General features: G+C 38.2%; 1 protein-coding gene across 9 annotated transcripts in view; it reads left to right on the top strand.

Moving 5' to 3' along the window:
* Window positions 1–24,227, top strand: part of LINGO2 (leucine rich repeat and Ig domain containing 2) — a 434,702-nt gene that overhangs the window by 215,712 nt on the left and 194,763 nt on the right. For 7 of the 9 annotated variants that reach the window (XM_049624660.1, XM_049624668.1, XM_049624633.1 and 4 more), the window contains one exon: window positions 22,027–22,114. The exons of 1 other annotated variant lie outside the window; for it this stretch is intronic. The gene's annotated coding sequence lies outside the window, so the exon portion shown is untranslated. The remainder of the gene's footprint in view (window positions 1–22,026; window positions 22,115–24,227) is intronic. One more of the 9 variants, XM_049624622.1, reaches the window with a different exon arrangement.

Raw genomic sequence — 24,227 nt, 5'->3', positions numbered from 1 at the left:
TACATGTATATATATATACATGTATATATATATACATGTATATATATATACATGTATATATATGCTGTATTTTATTTATCAAAAGGAATTATCTGAACTATTAAAAAAACAGGTAGTGCAGTGTAATGTTCACCCACATGGAAAGAGAAGCCTTGAGTGAATAGGTAAAAAGGAATTAGGAGTTAGTGTGGGGGCAGCTCATTTGAAAAGCCCTCTAGCCATCTAGTTCCGTACAAAGGCTCTAAGCTTTGGACAGCAGAAGAAATGATTTGGCCTAAAGAAGGGCCAAGTAGAAACATTTAGAGTCCAAAGCAAACAGCAGAGAAAAATTTAAAGGGATTAATGAACCTATTCTAAAGAGCAACTAATTACAAGCTTGGATAGCTGAGACCAGAAGCTATGAAAATGTCTGAGGTGACTAGTATAAGGGAGAATGATAAAGGAGTGAATCATCATTTGGAATTATAAGGCAATTATCCAGTACTAAGGAGTTTCAGTGCTTTAAATTCTTTTTCTAGTTTTAGCATGAAATTAAATCAGAAGTTTAGACCATGGAAAAGCCTTAAAGATCATGCTATCATGTATGTATTAAGAAGTAATCGATTGTGCACCATTGTTTAAATTAGTCAGCTTGCATGTGTTTGCCTAACACAAAAGACTTGTAACTCCTTCCTTCTCTTTAATTTTAAAGCATTTGTGCCCACCCCAGATCTTTACTCTGAACTCTAGATTTGAAATATGTGCTGCAAACTTAGAATGTCAGAAACCAATCTGATCTTCACCCTCAAATTGTTCCTCCTGCAGTCTTTCCCTTTTTGTTTAATGGCAGTTCTCGTCATCTAGTAGTACAAGCCCAGAACCTGGGAGTGGTCTCTGAACCCTCTCTTTATTTTCTGTCAGGAAATCCTGATGGCTCTTTCTTTAAAATGTACCCACATCTGCCTTCACTGTGTCTATCCCCATCTCAGCCACCATTATCTGTTTCCTGGATGACTGCTACAGTTTCCAGTCTACTGTGTCTACTACTGACCCGTTGCATCTGTTCTGAACACAGCAGCCAGAGAGATCCTGTTAAGCATATGCAAGATCATGCCATTTCTCTGCTCTAAACCTCCAATAAAAGGTAGGGAAAAAAACACAATAGCCTATAAAATCCTGGGGATTTTGTCTCAGTTGTTTCTCTGATCTCATCTACTGCTAGGCCTGTTCTTGTTCATCCTCTCCAGCATTCTGGCTATTTGTCATACATGCCAGGGTCGTTTCCACCTCAGGGCCTTTGCACCTGTGTTTCCTCTATCTGGGACACTGTTTTTCCCCAGATATCTGTTTGGTTTCCTTCTCTTACCTTTTACTATTCTTTCCTCACTTAAATCTTCCTGGACCACCTTAAATAAAATTACAGTTATATACCCCCCCCAAACACACACACACACATCAATACTTCCTAGTCATTTTTAATTATTATTTTCTCCATAAAACCTATCTCTGTATAGTGTAATATATATTTTTCTTGTTTATTTTGTTCATCATCTGTCTCATCTGTCTGGAACATAAGCATTATGGGAATAGGGATTTTTTTTCTGTCTCTTTTTCATTGTTGAATCCCTGGGACTTAGAGCAGTACCTGGCCTACAGCAGGTCTTCAAAAGTATTTGTTTAATGAAGTATGTCTCCCATTTATGATTGCATTAACCTAAACAGACACTGGAGCAATACAACTTCATTTGCTGTACCTCATAGTGTCAGAGAGTAAGACAAGAGCCTCCATGGGACTTATCCTGTGTACTGTAGGATCCCCTTTTTATTTAAGAAATATTAGCTTGCATAGGAGTCTCCATCTCTCCAGACTATTCTAGTTCTTCTATTAGATGAGGTCAAGGCAAGCACTGAGACCAGGAGGGATGTGAATGACTGGGTGAAAGACAGATAAAATGAAGGATTATGACTCTCTCCTGGTAGTTCTTCTCTGATCCAGCACCTCAGATGCTGTAATGCCATTTTTATCCCTTCTATCCCTCTAGAAGAAGTACAAAAGAAACCTGAACTTGTTCATGTTTGTGTGGACCCCATGGATCCTAGCTGAGAAAGAATACGGTACCCAGAGACTCCTTGGAGAGAAGGAGATGTGTTTGTGAACCTCAGAGGGATGGATGGGTATCAGATGTGCTTCTGTCAAAGGTCTAGTCATGCAATAAGGTCAAGAAGGCAAGGGCATGAAGCTGGATCCAGAATGGGATGAGGGGTTCTGGAGTTACAGGGTGAAGAAAGGCTTTAGCCAGATAAATGGAAGATGAAAGAAGATAGTTGGGTACAGACAAGTCCTCCAAAATCTAACATCTGTGATGGTAAGACTTTGCTCTCTGATTTTATCAAATCCACCTAGATAAGATCATTTAATGATTAAAATTTAGGCTTCCTAAGGTGGAGAGTCTTTTATCTCTTTTATATCTCAAAATATACTCTTATAAATTATTCTTATGTAAGTTGCCAGACTGTGGGATATAAAAGTGCAAATTTCCTGACCACTACTTAGAATAACTGATTTTGAGCATGTCTAAAAACTGTTTCGAAAAGTCCTCCAGGTAACTCTTATGGACTATAAAGTTGTAGGAGTGTCTTTAGCCATCAAAGCTTCCAATATGACTAAGGGATAAAAAGTCTGTGAGTGGAAAGAAGTGCTAGAAATTGTATTTTAGCAGCTCGGTTTCCAAAACTGCATTCCAGTCTTCTGATGAATGTGACCGCCAAGGAGTGGAAGGGGAAGACTCTTTTGAACAAATACATTTGGGCAAAAATTGGTTCAATACCATTACTATAGGGCTTCTCAGAGCCACTGATGACTTCTACTAATTATTATATACCATAAAGGGAATAAAATAGGCAACATTTTCCACACTTACTTTTTTTTTTTACCATTATACTGTTTAATCAAGGGGAATTATGTAGAATGAGTATTCTAGGAAACACATCTGATGAACACTGGCATAGTGTTACGGTATTTACAAGACAGATTTTATTACAGTTTTAAAGTCCTGAAAAAATGCTTCAAACATTCTGCATTGTGTATAATATTGAAAAAAAAAACCCTAAAATTTACATGCAAGACATTATTGGTCACTCTTTGTTTTTTGCACACTGGTGAACTCTGATTGAATGTGTTATCACTACCAAATTTAGTTACCCTTAAAAGGAGATCCAGAAGAGGGCAATGCTTAGATCAAAGGAATAATTTTCAAAAGGTGCTGTTTTGGGAAAACTGGTACCTAGGATGGGTACTACTTCAGAGTAGCTGGACCTTCCTAACAGTTCTCAAAGCAATCGCCTACTTCACCTACCCATAAATCCAGCTCTGATCTTGTCTCTTCAAAGTTTTGGAAAGAGTTTATTTTTTTTTTTTTAATTCCTCCTGTCCTTCTTTAGCCATAACACCATTAGTAGGCTCTCCAGAGAAGGAAGAATTTGTACATGAATATTTGCCTCCTGGGTCAGACAAAGCAGCAGATGTTTTCTTGTACTATGTGTAGAGGTAGTTATTTTAGGCCTTTTTCATTTAGCTTTCTTCTTGAAAGTTTGATGTTGAAGTTTTCTATTGTCATTACTTTCTCCTTTTAGAAGAAATTTCTATATACTTTCTGAATTATATCCCTAGCCTATCTCTCTCTACCTTTCTCTGTGTCTCTATCCGCCTGAGTCTCTCTCTCTTTCTCTCTGCCTCCCTCCCTCCCTCCCCGTCTTCCTCTTTTCTCTTTTCTCTCTCCTTTCCTCAATCCAACTTTGTCATTCATTTAAATAAACCATACTTTCAAGTTCAATTTCAAAAGTAAGATTTGTGAAGAATGCAGCCTTTGACAAAACAGTGTAGTGGTAGAAGTGGTAGCAGAAAAATAGCGACTTTAGTGTTGACCAGATGAGCCTCATCATGTCATTTGTTAGGTATGTTACCTCTAACAAGTTATTAAGAGCTACAGTTACCATAAAAGATGGTGGAATCTAATTTTTGGGAGTATAGAGAAGATTAAAACAGCATATATGAAAGTACCTGGAATATTGTTTGTTTCCATTCCTTCTCTGGAAAAGAGGAGGCTACCTCCTCCTTTCTAATTCATACTTCCTATAGGGAACCTCTCATTCCTGATTACGCTCCTGAGTCCCCCAGAACTCTCCCACATATGTTGTAGAGAGTGACTTCATGGAAACCGTTCCTGGACTTGTTCTTTAATCCAGGAACATTATGACCAATAAGTTTACTCTAAAGCACCAACTTCAAAAGATTAGTAATGTCTGCCTAGAGGGTTGTATTGAGAAGGGTTGTGAACCCAGTTAGGGCTCTGAGAACAGGAGCATCATGACTGGTTGGTAATGTCTCTCTTTTGCATGAGAAGGAAACTGCAACATATGAATTTTCCAATCTTACTCCAACTGTTTTTCTTCTTTTTCCTTCCCCAAATTTTACTATGATGAGCCCCATCTTCTTGGGCTCTTCAAGCAGCCTTCCAAAATAGTATATTTTTACATAAGCTCATTCCCAAGAAGATACCAGTGTGGGCTGATGGTACCCTGTATACTTCCCTGCATGGATACTTATATATTTACAGGCTTGATCTCAATCTGATGGTGGAATGCCATGCAGTGTCCTTGCCACAGTTTTCTGTAGCCACATTATGGAACTCTCATCTATAAGGTCTCTGCTGCAATGACTCAGCTCTGCCATTGCTGCATGAAAGCAATCATAGATACAAAGCAAATCAATGAGTGTGGCTGTGTTCCAGTAAAACTTTATCTACAAAAATATGCAGTGAACTAGATTTCAACCATGCATCATAGTTGCTCTTCCCTGCATGAAAGGTACATTCTGTGCACACTAACTCAGCAGTGATTCTCTGTTGTAGACTCTGGGTCTGGAGTTCCCTCTTGTCCAGCAAGAAAGCAGGACACAGGATTAAGAATGTGAGAGAGGCTATGGATGGCGCAGTCGGTTAAGCGTCCGACTTCAGCCAGGTCACGATCTCGCGGTCCGTGAGTTCGAGCCCCGCATCAGGCTCTGGGCTGATGGCTCGGAGCCTGGAGCCTGTTTCCGATTCTGTGTCTCCCTCTCTCTGCCCCTCCCCCGTTCATGCTCTGTCTCTCTCTGTCCCAAAAATAAATTAAAAAAAAACGATGAAAAAAAAAATTAAAAAAAAAAAAAAAAAAAAAAAAGAATGTGAGAGAGGCTAATGTCAGGAGGAGGCAAGAGGCCAGAGTAAGGACCCTTGCTCTGTTTTTATTAGGATCAGAAGTCTTACAAAGATGGTGATGTAGGATCAGAAGTCTTACAAACATGGTGATGGGTGTGCACAAAAAGACAATGAAATCATGAACATTAACTCATGGGCGTGAGGGAAAGGGCATTTTGAAGATATGTGGTGTTAGGGGGTTGAGTTAATACAAAACAAAATCCTGGCACGGTTGGAAGGTTATTTATAGCAAATGTGAGGCATCACCTCTGTTTACTTAAACTGGTCTAGGGGACAAGAAAGACAGAGCAAGCTACCTCAGGGTCAACAAGACACCTTTCTTTTGCTAATTAGCTGTGCTCTGGGCAACTTTGCCCTGCTGAGGTCTATAGCCCTATTTACCTGTTTACCTAATTTGTTTGGCCAAAGCAGCTTTCTGCTATTGTAAATTTGGAGGGGGGGTGGCGTTTCCACCCTGAATACCTAATCTTGTTTACCTCATCTTGGATGTTTTCATCCTGAGATTCCCTGTTCCTATACCTTTGTCCTATACTGGGACCTTTGCCCCGCTTGTCCTATACTGGGGGCCTTTGCCCCGTTTACCTAATCTTGTTTACCCAAACTTGGGTGTGTACATCCTATGTCTTTCTAATTCTTTATGCCTTGTTAACCCATCGGTGCAAGCTAAGGGAATTCCTAAGCTTATTCCCTACAATTCTGGATGCTGGGACACAAGAATTGGCCCTGCTGCTGACATTGTCAGAGAAATCTGAATAGGCCTTAATGTTTTGTGACTTTCAATGAACTGTAAGCAGAGTTTGGTCCTTGCTGTCAGTTTGAAAACTTTTCACTGGGCTTCACAAAATTCCCTATGCCCATGGTTCTCAAACTTGAATGTACAGCAGGATCATCTGAAGGGCTTACTAACACATAGATTTCTGGCCCCACCATTGGCATTTCTAATTCAATAGGTCTGGAACAGGGCCTAGGAATTTACATTTCCAACAACTTTTCAGTGGATATGGATGCTGCTGGTCTGGGGATTACACTTAGGGAGCCACTGGCCTAAGCCATCCCCTTTGCCTAGAAAATCTGAGGTGTTTAATAATGAGGCATTATTCAAACAACAATGAATGGAATTGATTAATCCTCCAAACCCTGCTCATAGAAAACTTCTTGTTTAATGTTTCTGCTTGACAAACTATTGGCAATTTTGATGCCTATTGCAGGCAGCTCAGAAAGTATAATCTGAAATCAGTGGATGTGCTGGTTGGTAGTAAGAGCAACAGCCCCAAAGAGGCCCAGTCCTAGACTTCCTGTGCTTGCTGTTTTCCTCCCCATCCATCCATCTCTGCTGGACAGTGGTAGCAACTTACCTTAGTCTCTACAGCAGAGGGTTAGGAAATGAGTCTCCATCTGAGTGGAGACTAACAAACATCAAAACAGTAGATTTCCAAACATATTAACACAATCTACATTTCTCATGTGATTTTTGCTTCTATGAAAGTGCATAGGAGACTACGTTGGCATATAGCTTCCAATTTGAATAACCACATTGGCTAGACTAGTGAACAGTCTATTGTTTATTCATCCCTTCCGCAAATAGTGTGCATCCTTCAATGTGTGTGTGTGTGTGTGTGTGTGTGTGTGTGTGTGTGGTGATACTCCTGGAGTTCTCTTTCTTGGGAGAGGATAGGAAAAAAAATGATATTTATTGAATAAGTGGAACTGGCAACCATCCTGTTGCCTACAAAAATCTTCTACTCTCCAGCTATTTCTTGAATTCTATCTTTTGAACCATGTTGTTTAGCTGACCTTTATGCTGTTAACAATCCTTTATACCTGAGTGAAACTAAAAAGAAGATGAAATGGGAAGGAGAACACAGTGAAGGGAGATGAAAAAACAGAACAGGGAAGCAATGTCAAGGAACTGGCCTTTCTGCCTTTTGCTAAGAAAGATTCTAGCAGCAAGCATGCAAATACTAAACAGAGGGGATAATTTGTAAATGCTTTTCACACATGTGTATCTTTATTCTCACATGCATAATAGATATGTGGAAATTTCATTTACAATCCAAAAATACAAAACTTCACACTCATTAATAGGACAGATGCTCCAGCAAAGTATTGCTGAGTTCACCAGGAACCTTCCTTATCTCTGACAATATGCCTGACCACATAGCAACTGAAAGAAAGTTCACCTGAGTGAGTCAGCACCTGCAATAGAGGCAGCCCAATGGTGGCTGATAAAGCAGACTCTCCCCTGTTTTCCCAGTGCTTTTCCAACCTTGAAGAGCTGTCTTTGGCTTATAGAAAAGTTATCTGCTTTTGCTTCCCTAATCCACAGTGAAGCACCAGAAGACTGCTGCTCACCCAAGGTCACATCGTGAGTGGCAGATCAATGATCAGGATAGAAAATACAGATATGAGGGCTAATACTGTTATAGACTTCTGAACCTGTGATTACCTAAGTTGTCCTTATATTAACACACTTAAAGAAGAGAATAGATGATTCACTTCAAGCATTTAATTTAGGAGTTGGTTCTTTTTTTTTTCTCCCTCATTTAATATACCAAAGAGTTCTAGCCACAAATTCCTGTCTAATTGGCACTCTTAGAAACCATGTTTTTCCCAGTGAGGAAAAAAGTAAGAAAGAAAGCAAAGTGAATAAGTAATCATAAGCCTGGGATTATGTATATTTCTGTAAGTAATTATTTAAGGGGAAATCCTATATATCCATTTTATGATATAAAAAAAATGAGTTAAAACAGAATGCTTCCACACATACACACAGTGGTCCAGCTCTAAGAGAATCTATTGGCCATGCTATAAATCTTTTCAAGTATAGGTTTCTAATAAAATATGAGAAGACCTTTAAATAAGTGGTTCTAATAGTCACCAATTCCATTCATTTAAAAAAATTAACACTCCAAGCTGCTACTCAATTCATTTTATTTTATTTTTTATATGAAATTTATTGTCAAATTGGTTTACATACAACACCCAGTGCTCATCCCAGCAGGTGCCCTCCTCAATGCCCATCACCCACTTTCCCGTCCTTCCCATCCCCCATCAACCCTCAGTTTATTCTCAGTTTTTAAAAGTCTCTTATGGTTTGGCTCCCTCCCTCTCTAACTACAATTCATTTTAGTTGGCTCTATTATACCTTCAAAAACTATATAATCCTTTGAATCTCAATTCATCTCCTTTCAAATCTATTTGGCTGATGTTAAAGGTGAAAACCGATATAGCTCAATGGAGCATGGATTCAGAAAAATTGAAAGTGGAGTATGTATCATTTCCAACTTAGAAAGAAACTAATAGATGTAATTTTGCTGCACTAGATTATTCACTTGACTCCTCTTTCCCACTGGAAAGTTTCTTGGATTGGAAACCCTCCAGCTATCAATAATAACATCCATAATATGAATTTGACTAGAATCAATTATATTGTCATCACTAGAATAAAAACACAAGAATCCAGCTATGAAAAGAGCACATTTATAGAAGAAAACCCACAGTCTAGAGGGAACATAACTTTCAGTGTCAACTCTAACTTGTGAGGATGGAGAGCAAAATGTTCTCTAAACATTGAGAAGATAATTTCCTGTTATCACCAACGCTTTGTGCATGTTCCTTCTTTGCTTATCAAATCTTATTTCTGTAATGAATATTAATGCTTGTAGTACTTTAAAATCAAAACATCTCTGGTGTGTAAATTAACTGAGAGCCTTTATCCATATTTAATATTTAGCAAGTTTTTGCAGAAGTATCTATTGCCGTTTTGCTATATATTTTGAATGTGTATTCCATTCATATGCAACATTTAATCCTACAAGTTCAATGAGACTGTAAGCTGTGGTTTCAAGTTTCCTCTTGCTATTTAAGAGCAAGACTAAGAGCCCAGACATTTTAATATAACGTATACACTGTCTTCTCTGAGTTGTAATTTAAGTTTTATCATAACACTGCGGGATCTGCTAGTGTCTGCAGCTTGATTTCACCCTATGGTTTATGCCCTGAAGTGTCAGGCAGATAGCACTGTGCCAATCAGTTTCAGCCTGTTAAAGCTCAGGGAGCAAGGCAGAGATAAAGTGATGGAAGGCTGATTGTTGGCAATGATTTACAAGTGGGCTTCATGGCCCCAAGGCTTCAGGATCTGTCCAGAGGGCAGTAAAAGGAAGAAAAATCTTAATTTGCATAGTTTTTTGTATGACTTCAGAACACTTGGTGGAGATTGGGAGGTCTAAAACAGATGCCCCCTTTTAAAAAAGAAGAACGAAAAAGCAAAGAATAAGTGGTTGGCTGTAGAATAAATGAATTACAGATCTTCCTTGACTTATGATAGGCTTATGTCCCAGTAAGCTCATCATAAGGTGAAAATATCGTAAGTCAAACATGCATTTAATACAGCTAACCTACTGAACATCATAGTTTAGATTTGCCTACCTTAAATGCACTCAGAACACTTACAATACCATTATTTGAGCAGAATCATCTAACACAAAGCCTACTTTAAACTAAAGTGTTGAATAGCTCATGGAATTTATTGAATACTGTACTGAAAGTGAAAAATAGAATGGTTGTATGGGTATAGAATGGCTGTAAGCATATCAGTTGTTGACCCTCGCGATCGTGTGGCTGCCTGGGAGCCGAGGCCTGCTGTCACTGTCCAGCATCATGAGAGAAGATCTTACAGCATATCACTAGTCTGGGAAAAGATCAAAATTCAAAGTGTGTTTTCTACTCAATGGTATTGTTTTTGCACCATCATAAAGTGAAAATATGAAGCCGAACCATCATAAGTCACAGGCCATTTATATTGGCAGTGTCAATAGTGCATAGTGAGACCTCCAAATCACCCACGATTTGGGCTGGAGTTTTCTGGCCTGTAAAATGGGGATGCTGCTGAAAATTACCTCAGAAAGTTCTTTTAAGAATATGTTGAAATGCCCAAGAGGACACCTGGTCCCTTAGAATTCTGAAGCCATTCTTTTTATTGCTTCTCTTATTTTATTGCCACCACTGTAAATCATAATATTTTTTGACATTTAATATGTTTCAAGCATTAAGCCAAGGTTTACGTTCATCATTACATGTAATCTACAAAAGAATCCTATGAGACAGGTACCTACTTCTTTTATTTCCACTTAACAGAGAAAGATGCTGGGGCTCAGAAAGGTGCATAGAAGTTAGCAATGGATTGGGGATTTGAACATATACATGTTAACCCAGAAGTTCCTGAAGCATCTGACGTTAGACAACTAGAAGGAATAAATTAATTCCCTAGAAGCCCTGGGAGTGACTGGGATACAGAGTGAAAAATCTTTTAGAAATTTGGCCAGTTCTGATTCAGAACTTTTTGTAAGCCCTATTGCAACAAGCTAGTTATACCCCAAGTTTTCTGTCCTGTTTCTGTTCATATGTGTACTCAAATCCCCATCCATTATGAAGCTGTCTCTAATTGTATCTAAATACGCAGCACAGTGGTAAAATATTATCAGAAGATAACAGAAGGAATCCTTCATGTTGAAATAAGAAATGTACATTTGGTAGTGCCATCTCCACCTTTCCATAATAACATTTGCATTTATACAACTCCTAAATTTTAAGGGATGCTTAGGACTTTGCAAATGCTACCTAATTATATTAGATTCAGAAGGCTTGGCAAGTGAGTATTATGGTGCTACTTTTACAAGAAAGGTAAGAAAGATGAGGCCAGAACCATATCTTGACTCATATTTGTGTGCGGAGTTGTAAGGAAAGATTGAAAATGTGATTATTGTGTTTTTAATGATGGAATAGCATATGTGAAGCACAGGCCACTGACACCAAGCTCAAGAATGAAGACTGCCTGTGTTTTTGTTTCCTATAAAAGCACAGACAGCAGTGAGCACTTGTCTACATTAAGCCATCAATCAGGAAGCATTTGTGGTGAGTCTTTGGTGTGCTGAACAGATCCTAAATATTCCTGAGCTTTAATTTCCTTATCTGCAATATAGAAATAATAAAAATATCTGCCTCATTGGGTTGTTGTAAGAATTAATTGGAAGAATGCATGCAAAAGCATTTTGTAAACTCTAAAGTATTATACAAATGTCAGCCATTTTATTAAATTCAGGCAATTAAACCTTTATTGAGCATAATCTACGTGGTGATAGAAATCCTAAGAGTAAAATGTAGGTTATTTCACCCTTAATGATATAGCTATCTAATAGAGAAGATATGCATCTTATCTAAACAATTTAAATTTGGTATGAAAACTGCTACTATAGATAAATAGACAAAGTTCTGTGGTGCTGTAGAAATAAGGGTCACAATTAATTTAGGGAAAAGAGGTTGTTTTGGGGGGAAGTTTCAAGGAGGCTGGTATATTGAGATTTCTGTGAAATCTCAGATGGAATTTTTTTGGAGGAGAAAATCTTCCAGGTAAGAACATCCTAGGAGGGCATCCATACAGAAGCACAACAAAGGAGTGCTTGTGACTGGACTGCAGAAGGCACATGACGAGCTAGTAGGAGATGAGTTTGAAAGACAGGTTTGAAGGTTAGGTGTGAAGATTTTTGAATGCAATACTGAAGAGTTAGAGTTTTATCTCTAATACTAGGAGATGCCATGGAAAAATATTTTCAACCAGAAAGTGACACATAGCTCGCTCTCCCCCCCGCCCCGCCTCTCTCTCTCACTTTGGAAGACAGGTAAGAGTGAAGGTTGTGTCATTCCTGCCCTTAAGATGTTTGTCTTCATACTGAGGATGTGATATCAATATATTCACAGGCGTTTTGGCCCCTTAACCTTCACTATCAGAACTGGAACCTAGGCTGAGACCAAACCAGAAGCTTCATCCAGTATAGCTTAGAGTTATTGGAGATAATACAGGTCATCTACAGATCAAGTGTCTGAGATGGAGAGGATCTAGAAATAAACACCTTAATAAGAGTGAACTAGATCTGGAACCCTCCTTAGACTAACCATAACTAACTCAGTGTTTGCCCTAATGACTTACCACATATGGTCCAGAAGTGAGACTGTCCCTGAACTAGGATCTTATCTCATAGTCATTACATTATAAAGCAGATTTTTAAATATTTGATATATCATTTATATTGCATGAGTGGTAATAAAATTTCTACAACAATGACATCCATTCATTAGGTTACCAGTGTTTCATTGAAGATGTTGTATTGGATTGTCTGAATCATGGAGAGGTTAAAACTATATTTCTAAGAACCTCCCTCTCCTGTGGCTCCATGTCCCGGTCTGCCAATGAGAGGAACTTGGGAGAGCTTTGGAAGGAAGAAAAGAAAGAGGGGACAATTTTCTCTGGAGGCAGTTACAGTTAGACACAAGGCAGGTGTAGACTTTGAAGTGGCCTCAGGGTTAGCCTCTTGAAGATCATCTGCATTAGGCTGCAGACTGAAATAGTTTGTGGGTGTCGTCAGAGGTTATTGAGGCTCAAAGAAGCTTCTAGGTGACCTACTGAGAACCACAGATGGTGTTGCTATAGGTTGAGATTTTGGATGACAGTCAAATCTGCTTTCTGGGACCTTCCAATGATATGTAAGCCTCAAGTTCCCTATGTTAAAACCTGCTATACATGGAATGCGTAGAGTGAATTGAATTCTTCTCAATACACTCACTGATGCGGGTGTGGCCAGATAGTCACCTTACACAATAGAAAGCCACCTGCCAATAGGTATTAGTGATTATATATATCCAGGAAATCCTACTTCTAGGAAGTGATCTCAATTTATAATGAAAATGTATGCAAAGATGTATGTGCAAAATTATTTGCCCCACATTAAGAAATACTCTTTGCATCTAGTTCTGTGCTGGTTTCTGAGCACAAAGAGATGAATAAGACTCATTTGCTGCCCTCATGGATCTCAAAGCACAGTCAGATGTAATTTACTCCTCTTCAGGGCTAATCAACCATCTCAGCTTCATAGCCCACCACTGTCAAACCTCAGCTACCTTATCTAATCTTACATTTCATTCTTTTCTAATCCTTACTTCCTGTCCAGTTTTAGTCCTTTCATCCACTGTCATCATGTCTTCTTCCATACTCTCCCTCATCCTGTTCCCCTACCTGGAATATTTTCTCTGCCCCCTACCTATCTGAAGCGTGTATATATCAACAAAATCAGTTTCCACCTCAAGAGGTCCATGAAGTCTTATCTGATGACCATAGTTTATATACCCACATCCCTTTTTCTCTGGTATCTTACTGTACTTCTATTCAATATCACTTATCTGTTCTCAGATTAGTTTGTGTCTCCTTTGTCTCAACTGGATTATAGATTGCTTTGTGAAAGAACCATGATTTGCACAGTATTTCTAGAATTGACATAAAACTCTGGGGACACTGGAGAATACCAAAGAAAATTTTTTTAAATTTTGTCTTTACTTTTAAAAAAAAAACAAGTTTTAAGATATTGAGGTACATGTATCTTTGCCAAAACATTTCAAAGATATTATAGAGATTTCGCTATGCTCCTCAGTCTCCCCTAATGTTATTTTCATGTGTTGCTATGGCACATTAGCCAAAACTGGTTCATTACTATTGACTAAACTCTGGCCTGTCTTTCACCAGTTTTTTCATTAATGTTCTTTTCTGTTCCAAGGTCCAATCCAGAACTCTGGTTATAGTTTTGCCCCATGGTTTGAAAATAAGAATATATGTATAACTTGGATCTTGATGACTGCATTATAATAGCCTTGTTGCTTGTTTGACCATATTTGACCATGTTTGAATTTACAATAATACCAAATAATAATAATCTTATTGCTCCAGACTAATGAATAAAGGACAGAAAGTTACTGAATAGGAAAATGAAGCTTTACCACTAAGTAAATGCAAAACAATGCCACTGCATCAGCAATGGCTACACAGAATTTTAAATAATGAAAAGCAGTCAGAAAATTTATTTTTTATTAAATGTACAAGGTTTTATCAAGCAATTACCATGTGCAGGCATCTTACATCAAGGATAGAGTGATTAACAAAATAGACAAGGCATCTTTGTCTTCCCCCTGCCCCTTATTCTCATTGTCTCTCTTTCTCCCTGAGCTAACATTACATAAACCAGACAGTATACACATGTGAAAAAGAAAAAAAAAAACTTCCTTAACAATCACTTCCATGTTTTAGTGTTTTTGTTACAAATAGTGGTTTTACTTTCAAAATAGTAATATCATTAATTGTCCTTTATTTTGTTAATTTGAATTTAATTGAATTTTCAGTCTTATGTGCATTTACTTTTTAATAATGTATTTTATTTTATTTTATTTTATTTTATTTTATTTTATTTTATTTTATTTATTTTTGGAAGAGATATAGGGCAAGTGGGGGAGAGGGGCAGAGGGAGAGGGAGAAAGAGAGAAAGAGAGAGAATATCCCAAGCAGAGCCCAAGGTGGGGTTTAATACCATGACCCTGGGATCATGACATGAGCTGAAATCAAGAGTTGACGCTCAACTGACTGAGCCATCCAAACACCCCTGCATTTAATTTTTAAATGTTCTTTTTTTATATAGTTGTGTAAGGACTTTAAGGATTAACAATTCCCATCTGACCAAATAATAGTGTAATTTGACATAAGTTAATTCAGAATGCATGACAATTTTTTCCATAAAATAAATCCTGACTTTGGGGCACCTGAGTTGCTCAGTTGGTTAAGCATCCGACTTCAGCTTAGGTCATGATCTCACAGTTTGTGAGTTCGAACCCTGTGTGGGGGTCTGTGCTGACAGCTCAGAGCCTGGAGCCTGCTTCAGATTCTGTGTCTCCCCCTCTCTCTGCCCCTCCCCTGCTCACGCTCTGTCTCTCTCTGTCTCTCAATAATAAATAAGCGTTAAAAAATTTTAATAAATCCTGAATTTTAAAAACATTACTTAACACATCATCTATATTCCTTGTGGCATAATTAAGAATTAGGCATACTCTATGCTCAATAAAACTTTTAAATTACTAACAATACCAGGATATATAGACCAATTAGCAAATTAATGGGTTTCTATTTGTTTTTCTATTTCAAAGGCTACTGTTTGGAGGGTTTCCGCTTTGCTTAGCTTTTAATATAGAAGTTTGAATGATGTGACCAGACAGAATTGCTTTGTCAAAATTCCCAGTTGGTCAGACATATGTACAGGCCATTACAGGCATTACTTTCATGAATTTACCTTAGTCTAGGGTCTTGCTCTCTGTTCTGCAGGCCCAGGAATCTGATTCATAAGTGCCTAGAGCATAAGAGTAAGGTTCTCTCCCTCTGTCTCTCTCTCTCTCTCTCATAGAATAATCTCTCATCATAACCCCTTATAGTTGATTTATAAGCATAAGTTTGCTTTGGAGCACCTGGAACCAGATCCACAAGAGTTTGTTATATGATTCAAATGTCCAGTGATATCAGGTTTAGGAAGTTTAACTCACTCATTTCAATGATGAACACACATCCACTGGCAGAACCAGAAGGATGAAGCTTTGCTGAGGGTGCCCCTTCTCCTAGGGACAGTTTGGAAGGGCTCTTTGCCTCTGTGGACTGTTATTTTTCTCATTCTGTCATTAATCAGCCTACCCTCCTCTCACCTCAACTGACTGACACATTGTGTCACTAAATATGTTCATCCATTCAATAAACTTCATTATAACTTACAAGTCATTCTTTAACATTTCTTCATTGAAGCACTAACTTCATAGCCAGTTTGTGAGTTTCTTTTATGAATCAGAGATGGACTAAGTATGTGTAGATATGGTTCCTACTTCATCAGAATGTATGGTATATTGGAAGATACAAACATGTGTTCAGGCAGTCATCTACAGTATGGCATGTGTTGTGATGGAAGTGTAGGATGCAGTGAGAGAAACTAAGAGAAGCACATAATAATAGACTTAAATCAGAGTCATCTCCCTGTATGAGGTTACATTTAAACTGAAATGAGACAGTTGTGTGATAAATAGTTTGAAGAAGTGCATATGTTTATGTAGAGTGTGTGTATGTGTGTGTGTGCATGTGTGTGCATGCGTGTGTGTGTGTGTGATGGAAAGAGAAACAGAGCAAGAGATGTGGGACAAAGAAGGAATGGCATGTATAAAGTCTCATGAACGAGTGGCATTTTGTAACCTGAAAGCAAGTCATTTCGCATAGTTCTATTCTGACCTATTATGTGTTGATTTCGGTCTACTTCTCCATCTTTAAGAATGGAACATTTCTTTTTTTGCACGTTTACAATTAATGCAGGGATGAAAGCTCATAATTCTGAGTGGGTTCTCATTTTAGAAATGTAGCTCACACCAAGCAGCTGTCACCCTAATTAATCCAAATCCTCTACCAAGAAAATGGCCCTTGGAATAACTTAACAGAAACATGGTATATGCATTTTTTAATTGTTCTGTTTGTCTATAAAAAGTTAGCCTTGGTAAGCCCTTGATTAGTGCATCCACACCAATACCTTAGCAAATATTTATTTTATTGTCTTTATTTTAAACAAAAAAATGTCAACTTTTTACATTATATATTTCTTTCATTTGGATATGATTTCCCTTAGCTTGGTAGACTATAAAGGATTAGTAAAATCTTTAAGCAGAGTTTGTAGAAACCAGCTAACTTTTATACTAGCCCTGGATTTTAGCCATTGAAAAAGTAGGTGGATAAAGAAGTTAAGATTTTCTGACTTTAAGTGAATAATTTATACTCCCTAAAGATAAAGGAAATTACTAGTGGCTAAACAAGATAAAACACACCAGGCACAGTATACAGGAGATTCTTAATATATACATACTAGACTAAATAAATCAGTGAAAACTATTTCCTCACTAGTTATACACAGAGTAAAACTGAAACATTATTTTTTTAAGAAGTTTATGTATTATTTTGAAAGAGAGAGAGTAAGAGAGGGAGAGAGAGAGAGAGAGAGAGAGAGAGAGACTGAGAATCCCAAGCAGGCTCCAGTGTCAGTACCGATCCCATGACCCAGAGATCATGACCTGAGCTGAAATCAAGTGTCAGCCTCCTACTGACTGAGCCACCCAGACACCCCAAAACTGAAACACTCTAATAATCATTCTGTCGTTAAAAGGCCTGTATGTCAAAGTACTTGCATTGTATGGCATTTCTAGATTGGACTGGTGGTTCACAGATGGTCCTATCCCCTCTGCATCTCTCTTCAAAATGTACCTTCTTTTCCTGGAAGTGGATGGGTTGTTCATGTTATGGTCTCCTGGCTTCCATGTACAAGCCAGAAAGTTGGTGATATCTTTTAAAGCCTCAACAAGAAGAATATATTTTTTTAATTTTTTTCTCCTGTTATATCTCACTTTCCAATTTTCCACTCCCCTAGAGTTCAGCTCTCTGCCTCACAGTATGGTCCTGCCATATAAGAGAAAATAGCAGATATAAATGCATTTTAAGGAAAGTGATCTTCCACATCTTTCCAGAATTGAAAGGAAGAATGTGGGCAATGTGAAGCAGGTGAAGCAGTGACTTCAGTAGTGTATTATTGGATGCTTCATGGTTTCCCACTTTCATTCACTGATAAACTCCAATGATCCTAACATGTCTCATTTTTACATATATAAAATAAACATTTGAAATATTTAAGCTGTCTTTAAAACTATAATCAAAGAGAATCTTTGAAGGGGAAACTGCCTCTGCTGAATTAAAGCCTTCACCTGGGGGTGCTCAGTTGGTTAAGTGCCCAAGTCTTGTTTTCGGGTCAGGTTATGATCTCACAGTTCATGAGTTGGAGCCCCATGTTGGGCCCTGCACTTCACAGCATGGAGCCTGCTTGGGATTTTCTGTCTCCCTCTCTTTCTGCCCCTACCCTGCTCATGCTCGCTCTCTCTCTCTCTCTCTCTCTCTCTCAAAATAAATAAATAAATAAACTTAAAAAATAGTTTAAAACAGGTGAGCACCTAGAGGCTGATTCTAATAACCACAGTCAAAGAGAAGAGTTTCAAGCTTGGAATGACATATGCTGGACTCCAGGAGTTGGCATCTGCCCCAAGCCCCTGTTTCCGCAGTCCATGAATGCATGTGAGCTATAGGCCATAGGCAAAAGGCAGTATTTCAGCCAGTATTCTTTTCCTTAACATTCATTTGTAGAAGATGAAAAAGCAAGACATTTCTGTCAGACTGAAAAAAAGGAGTTGGAGCTAGAAGAAAGCTTCAGGGGAAAAAAAAATTTAAAGAAATTCATGCCTAAAGACAATGAATTGAAGCCAGACCATACATTTTCATCACTGCAAACCCTTGGAACTCCTTTCTCTATCCTTCCCTAAAATTTCTCTCCAAAGCTCCTTTTTCTGCCTGTAAATGTGTTAGTTTTATTATGGATTTATGTTAAAAGGATTAATGTATTTCCATCACAGAAACATTCAGCATGTAGGTTAAGATTACCTCAATGTTAAGATGTTTACAATGAAAATAATACTACTTTCTGCTTTGTAGGCTTCTTGTATGAACTCTGTGAGATAATGCAGGGAAAGTGCTTAGCACAGTACCTGGTGAATACTCAGTAACGTCAGATATAGCAGTGGCAGCTGATGCCATGGTGTAGATGCTGTTTTCACTGCATTTCAGCCATCAGAACTTCACAGGAACCAGAGCTGTGTTTTTGGGTTTGTTTGTTTGTTTGTTTTTTGGTCACAGCAATGCTGGAATTGGGAGAGCAGAAACATGACAACAAATTATTGAGTAGGGAAACTCCAGTACATATGGGGATAGTATGAAATCCCTGCATTCCTGGATTTTAGGACTTCTGTCCATGCCTGTAGTTTCTTTATCTTTTACCCTCCAAGCCTCCCATCCTCTGTGACGCCTGCAACAACCCCTTTCCATGCTTTCATGGGGTTTTAGGGTAGGTGGAGGATTTTTCAGGTACAGCCTCCACCCTGCTCAAGCATGCTTCTAATTAAAACTGTTCTGGTTGCGAGAAGCAGGAGTTTGAAAGGTATCTAATAAGGAATAAAGAGCTTGTTAATGAAGGACATCCTAAATCTCTGCCTCTTTTCTGCATGTTTGTTCCATTCACTTCCTTATAGGCTTGGTGTTTGTTTCCTCATAGTCTCTGCCCCCACCCCTCTCTCCTATTTCAGGTTGTGCTTGGTTTTGGTTTACTGTGGTGACGATGGTCTTGCTTCTTGTTACAGTAGAAATAGGAAACTAACAGACCACCCCTTTCAGAAGTAGGGGCAGTCATTAGAGGTTGTTAATGCCAGCCACCTTCCTCCATAATCTTAGGAATCTCAATGAAATCAAAAGTAGTTTCTTGGGACACCTAGGTGGCTCAGTTGCGCATCTGACTTGATTTTGGCTCAGGTCATAATCTCATGGTTTTGTGGGTTTGAGTCCCATGCCGGGCTCTGCACTGACAGTGTGGACCCTGCCTGGGATATTCTCTCTCTCTCTCTCTCTCTCTCTCTCTCTCTTTTTCTCTCTCTCTCTTCCCCTCCCCACTTACATTCTCTCTGCCTCTCTCAAAATAAATAAAGAAACTTAAGAAAAATTTTAAGTAGTTTCTCAGAATTTAGGGACTTCTTGTCTTACATATTCTAGCTTTTTTTCTGTCTCTGAATAGGCTGAACAATAGCCACTAGGTTCTTCTATGTCGGTAGAAGCTGACTTTGTTTCTTGAGAGTAATAATAACAGCTACTTCATGTTTGTGAAGATTAATTTAGATACGACATAAACTTAAAGTGACTTATAACACTGTCTGGCACACAGTAAATGCCAATTATCAGCACACTACCAATAAGAAATGAAATCTTGATGGTTGCTGAGACAAGTGACTAGATTGAATGAAGTCTAAAGGCCGTGTACTTGTAGAACATCTTTCGTACCTCAAATGTTTCCATACATGTCACTCCTTCAGGCTTCACAACAACATGGCAGGATGTATTATCTCTATCTTATAGATGAGCACTGAGAATGTAAATAACTTTACTTGCCCAAAAGTGGGAGTGTCAAAACTAGACTTCAAATGTAGGTCATCTGGCTTAAACAGCAAGCCTCTTTGTAGGTCATTGTGCAGACTCTTGCAGTGCAACAAACCACTAGTCCCTAGAGCACTGCCCACATGCCTAATGCATGACATTTTAAAAGCTGATAATGGATGTAAAAAAGCTGGGAAACACTTGAACATAAAAGCACTGAGTTTGTGAACATCTGTCAGAGATTCACTAAATAGGCATATTGCTATGGAATGAATTGTGTTTCCCTAAAATTCATGTGTTGAAGCCCTATCCCCCATGTGACTGTATTTAGAAATAGGACCTATGAGGAGGAGATAAAGGTTAAATGAGGTCATAAGTTTGAGCCCTAACTCGATAGGGCCTGTGTCCTTATAAGAAAAGGAAGAGACACCAGAGTTCTCTCTTTTTCTTCACCGTTGAGGTGAGAAGGCAGCTGACTGTGAGCAAGGAAAAGAATCCTTACCAGGAACCAAATAAGCCTGCATCTTGATCTTGGACTTCTCAGTCTTCAGAATTATGAGAAAATAAACTTCTGTTAGTTAAGTCAATCAGTCTGTGGTATCTGGTTATGGCAGACTGACTGGACTAAGACACACTTATCATACTGGCATCTCCTCTCTTCCTCTTGGTACAGTTACTCTGTTTTTTTTTCTTCTTTCGACTTCAGGTATTTCAGTCGGTGTTCCTATAAATATGAAACACTATTTCTCATTTCATATCTAGCACACCTGCATTCATTCCAACATTTTTTTGACAGTAAAACCTGTGTTGCATGACAGAGATGCAAAATTAGGAATAGACCCCGAGCATTATGATAGAGCTTCCAGAGTAAAAATGTAGGATGTGTGTATGTGTCTGTGTGTGTGTGTGTGTCTGTGTGCACATGCATGTATGTGTGTGAGATATATGAGCAAGATGAAGAAGACGAAAGGGTGACTTAAGAGGCAGAATTAACATCAGAGGTTGAACAGAATACAATGTCTGTTTACTTCAGGCTAAGGGCAAAACACAACGCTCTTGGGTGAAACCAAGGGAAAGAAAGGAACAAGGGCTTAATAAAGGTAGTAGGAAAAAAGGTCCGGAAAGTTGTCTTCTGCCCTTCTAGACAATTTCTTTCCTAGACTAACACCTGATATCTTTTCTGGCTCCTACAAAAGATACTTCTACATCCTGATGCTTCAGATAGTTGACACAACAGAACCAGGGTCCCTCCCCAGTTCTGCTGTTTAGCCTTGAAGCTGCATGCATGCACAATGATACTTAGAGAAGCAATCCACACTTGTGAGCACTGGAAGGAGAACAGATAGAAAGGTTCAGCTATGGAACTTTTCTAGGAGCTAATCTTACTTTGCAAATAACCTATTTACCACTGGAAGGCATCAATGGATTTATTATTCCTTCTTTCTTGAACTACAAATTTTTTCTTTTGTTCTGGGGAAGGGCATGCACTATCATCAGATTTTCTATGCTTCTTCCCACCCTTAATGCCACTATGTAGGTTGAGTCCACTATCACCTAATGCCAAGTTAACTATTGCTAGTATCCACATTCCAATCATCCTCTCCAACATTACAGATATGATCTTGTGACTCCCTATGTAAAACCCTTCAGTGACTCTCGCTTGTCCTCTGCATCAAGTCCTTTATGTTCAGGGTGTCCTAAAATACCCTGTAAACTTCCGCTACTCTCAAATATTTACAGTTCCCATAAGGTAGCAAGCTCTCCCTTATCATCAGTTACTTTGCACATGCTGTTCTCTCTGCCTTTCCTCACCTGGGTAGCTCTAATATTCAAGTCTTCATTTAGCTATTACCCCATCTCAATTAGCTTGTCTTCATTTCACAGCAGAGGAGGAAATTCCTGTGTTTCCAGAACACCCAGAACTTTCATCACATTGGAGTAGGATTGTCTGTTTATTTCCAGTCACTAGAAGGTGGGTACTGATGGCAGAGACTATTATTGTCCATTGTTCATTGTAGTGTTCATTATGTTCACCCCAACCGATGTCCTTTCCTTGCCTCGCCTATATGTTAAAACACTCTGCTGGCTGCTTATTTGTTAATTCATTCAAACATTCATTCAGATGTATGTATTTAATACCAGGTATATGTCTGGAACTGTTGAAATCTCTGGGGATTCAGCAGTGAACATAACAGAAAGTAATTCTTGCCCTCATGGAGCTTGGATTGTTATGGGGCTAAGGCAGATAATAACCAAAAGCAGTAATTAAAATATAGAAGATATAGATCAGATAGGGAGTGCTGATAGGTGGAGAGGGGCACAATCTTAAATAAGATGATCAGTAAAGGCCTCACTGAAAAGATGACATTTGAGCAAAGCATATAAGAAAATTAGATTTGTGTTCGGGGGAAAAAAAGCAATCCAGACAGAAAGAATTCCAGAGCAAAGTTCATGCTATGATTTCTCTCACTTGGTAAATAAATAAACAAAACAAAGCAGATAACTCATTTTTTACCTCACTCTCCCTTCCAGCTGCCGTTTCATCTTTCAGTTCTGGCTTCCATATTGTATAGTCTATGTCCTTAACTATATATTACATATATTTATTTATTTGCCTCATGTCTGTCCCCCTAATAAATTGCAAGCCCCATAAAGACAGGGATATTGTCTATTTTATTCATTGCTACATTATCACAATCTAGAATCAGAATCTAGAATGGTGCCTAGACACAATAGGCAGTTGATTAATAATTTTTGAATGGATAAAATAATGAATAATTTTGAAAGAATCAATAAGTTAGAACCCCTATACTTATTATATGTTATTATTAAATATATTTTCTTCTGGGTTTTTTTTCCCCAGTAAGTCTTCATTTCTAAAAGCTTCATTTTGGCTTCTGGACTACTATATTTCAAATACAATGAAAATAAATCTTTTCTACAAAAAAAAATTGCCCTTTACTGTCTCTCACCAACTCTACTTATTTTAAAGAATATTCCAATGTTAGCCAAAAAAAATTAGTGTATGGGTAATGGCTGATCTGGTATTTTTTTGTTCTGTGTGCTGCTGCCTCAACTCTATGGAAGAATGAGTTAAATTTTCAAAATATACAAATCAAAAATAAGGGGGGCACTTGGGTGCCCCAGTCGGTTAAGCCTCCAACTCTTGATCTCAGCTCAGGTCTTTGTCTCAGGGTCGTGAGTTCAAGCCCTGCATTGGGCTGGATGCTGGGTATGTAGACTACTTAAAAAAATAATAATAAGGAAAATGATAAAGCTCTTCATATCCTTTAAGACATGATTACAAAATGTTAGTGCATATATGAGTCATAGAAGTTTGTATTTTTTTTGTTTTGTTTGGACAGGGTATTTTGTTTGCCTGTTAAAAGCTTGAAAGAATTGAACTCATAGATGCAGATATATAGTTCTTATTTATTTATTTATACATTATTTTATATCTTGCATTATATATTAATTTTATTTATTTATTTATTTAATATGAAATTTATTGTTAAATTGGGTTTGTATACAACACCCAGTGCTCATCCCAACAGGTTCCCTTCTCAATGCCCATCACCCACTTTCCCCTCCCTCCCACCCCCCATCAACCCTCAGTTTATTCTCAGTTTTTGAGAGTCTCTTATGGTTTGCCTCCCTCCCTCTCTTTTTTTTTTCTTGTGGTTCATTTTTAAATGGGATAAGGTATGTCTCAAGGATAAGACATCTGAAGGAATACTGGGTGGCAAAACCACACATGGTTATTCTAATGTCGTTTGTGAGAACATCTCCTACTGTGTGCAGATGGAACTGACAGTTTATTTATTTATATTGTCCAAGTGTAGAGCATGTATATTCCTGTTGCTTTACTTTAGTGCAATTTAAGTCCCAGAAATCTTTAGGTCTTGGCTCCAACCATTCATATAATCACTTAAACTGGCTAGAAAAACCACCTCCTTACTCCTATGAAGAACTTTCCAAATGCATAGGGAAGGAGATGACTACTATGCCTAAACTAATTGTTTGCAAACTTGGCTTTCTATTAGAGTCACCTGGGACATTTTTAAATCCATCAGATGCCAATTTGA

This window comes from Panthera uncia, chromosome D4, assembly GCF_023721935.1.
Source record: "Panthera uncia isolate 11264 chromosome D4, Puncia_PCG_1.0, whole genome shotgun sequence".
Classification (NCBI taxonomy): domain Eukaryota; kingdom Metazoa; phylum Chordata; class Mammalia; order Carnivora; family Felidae; genus Panthera; species Panthera uncia.
Note: the sequence above shows the minus strand (reverse complement) of the source record. Positions and strands in the feature narration are given on the sequence as shown.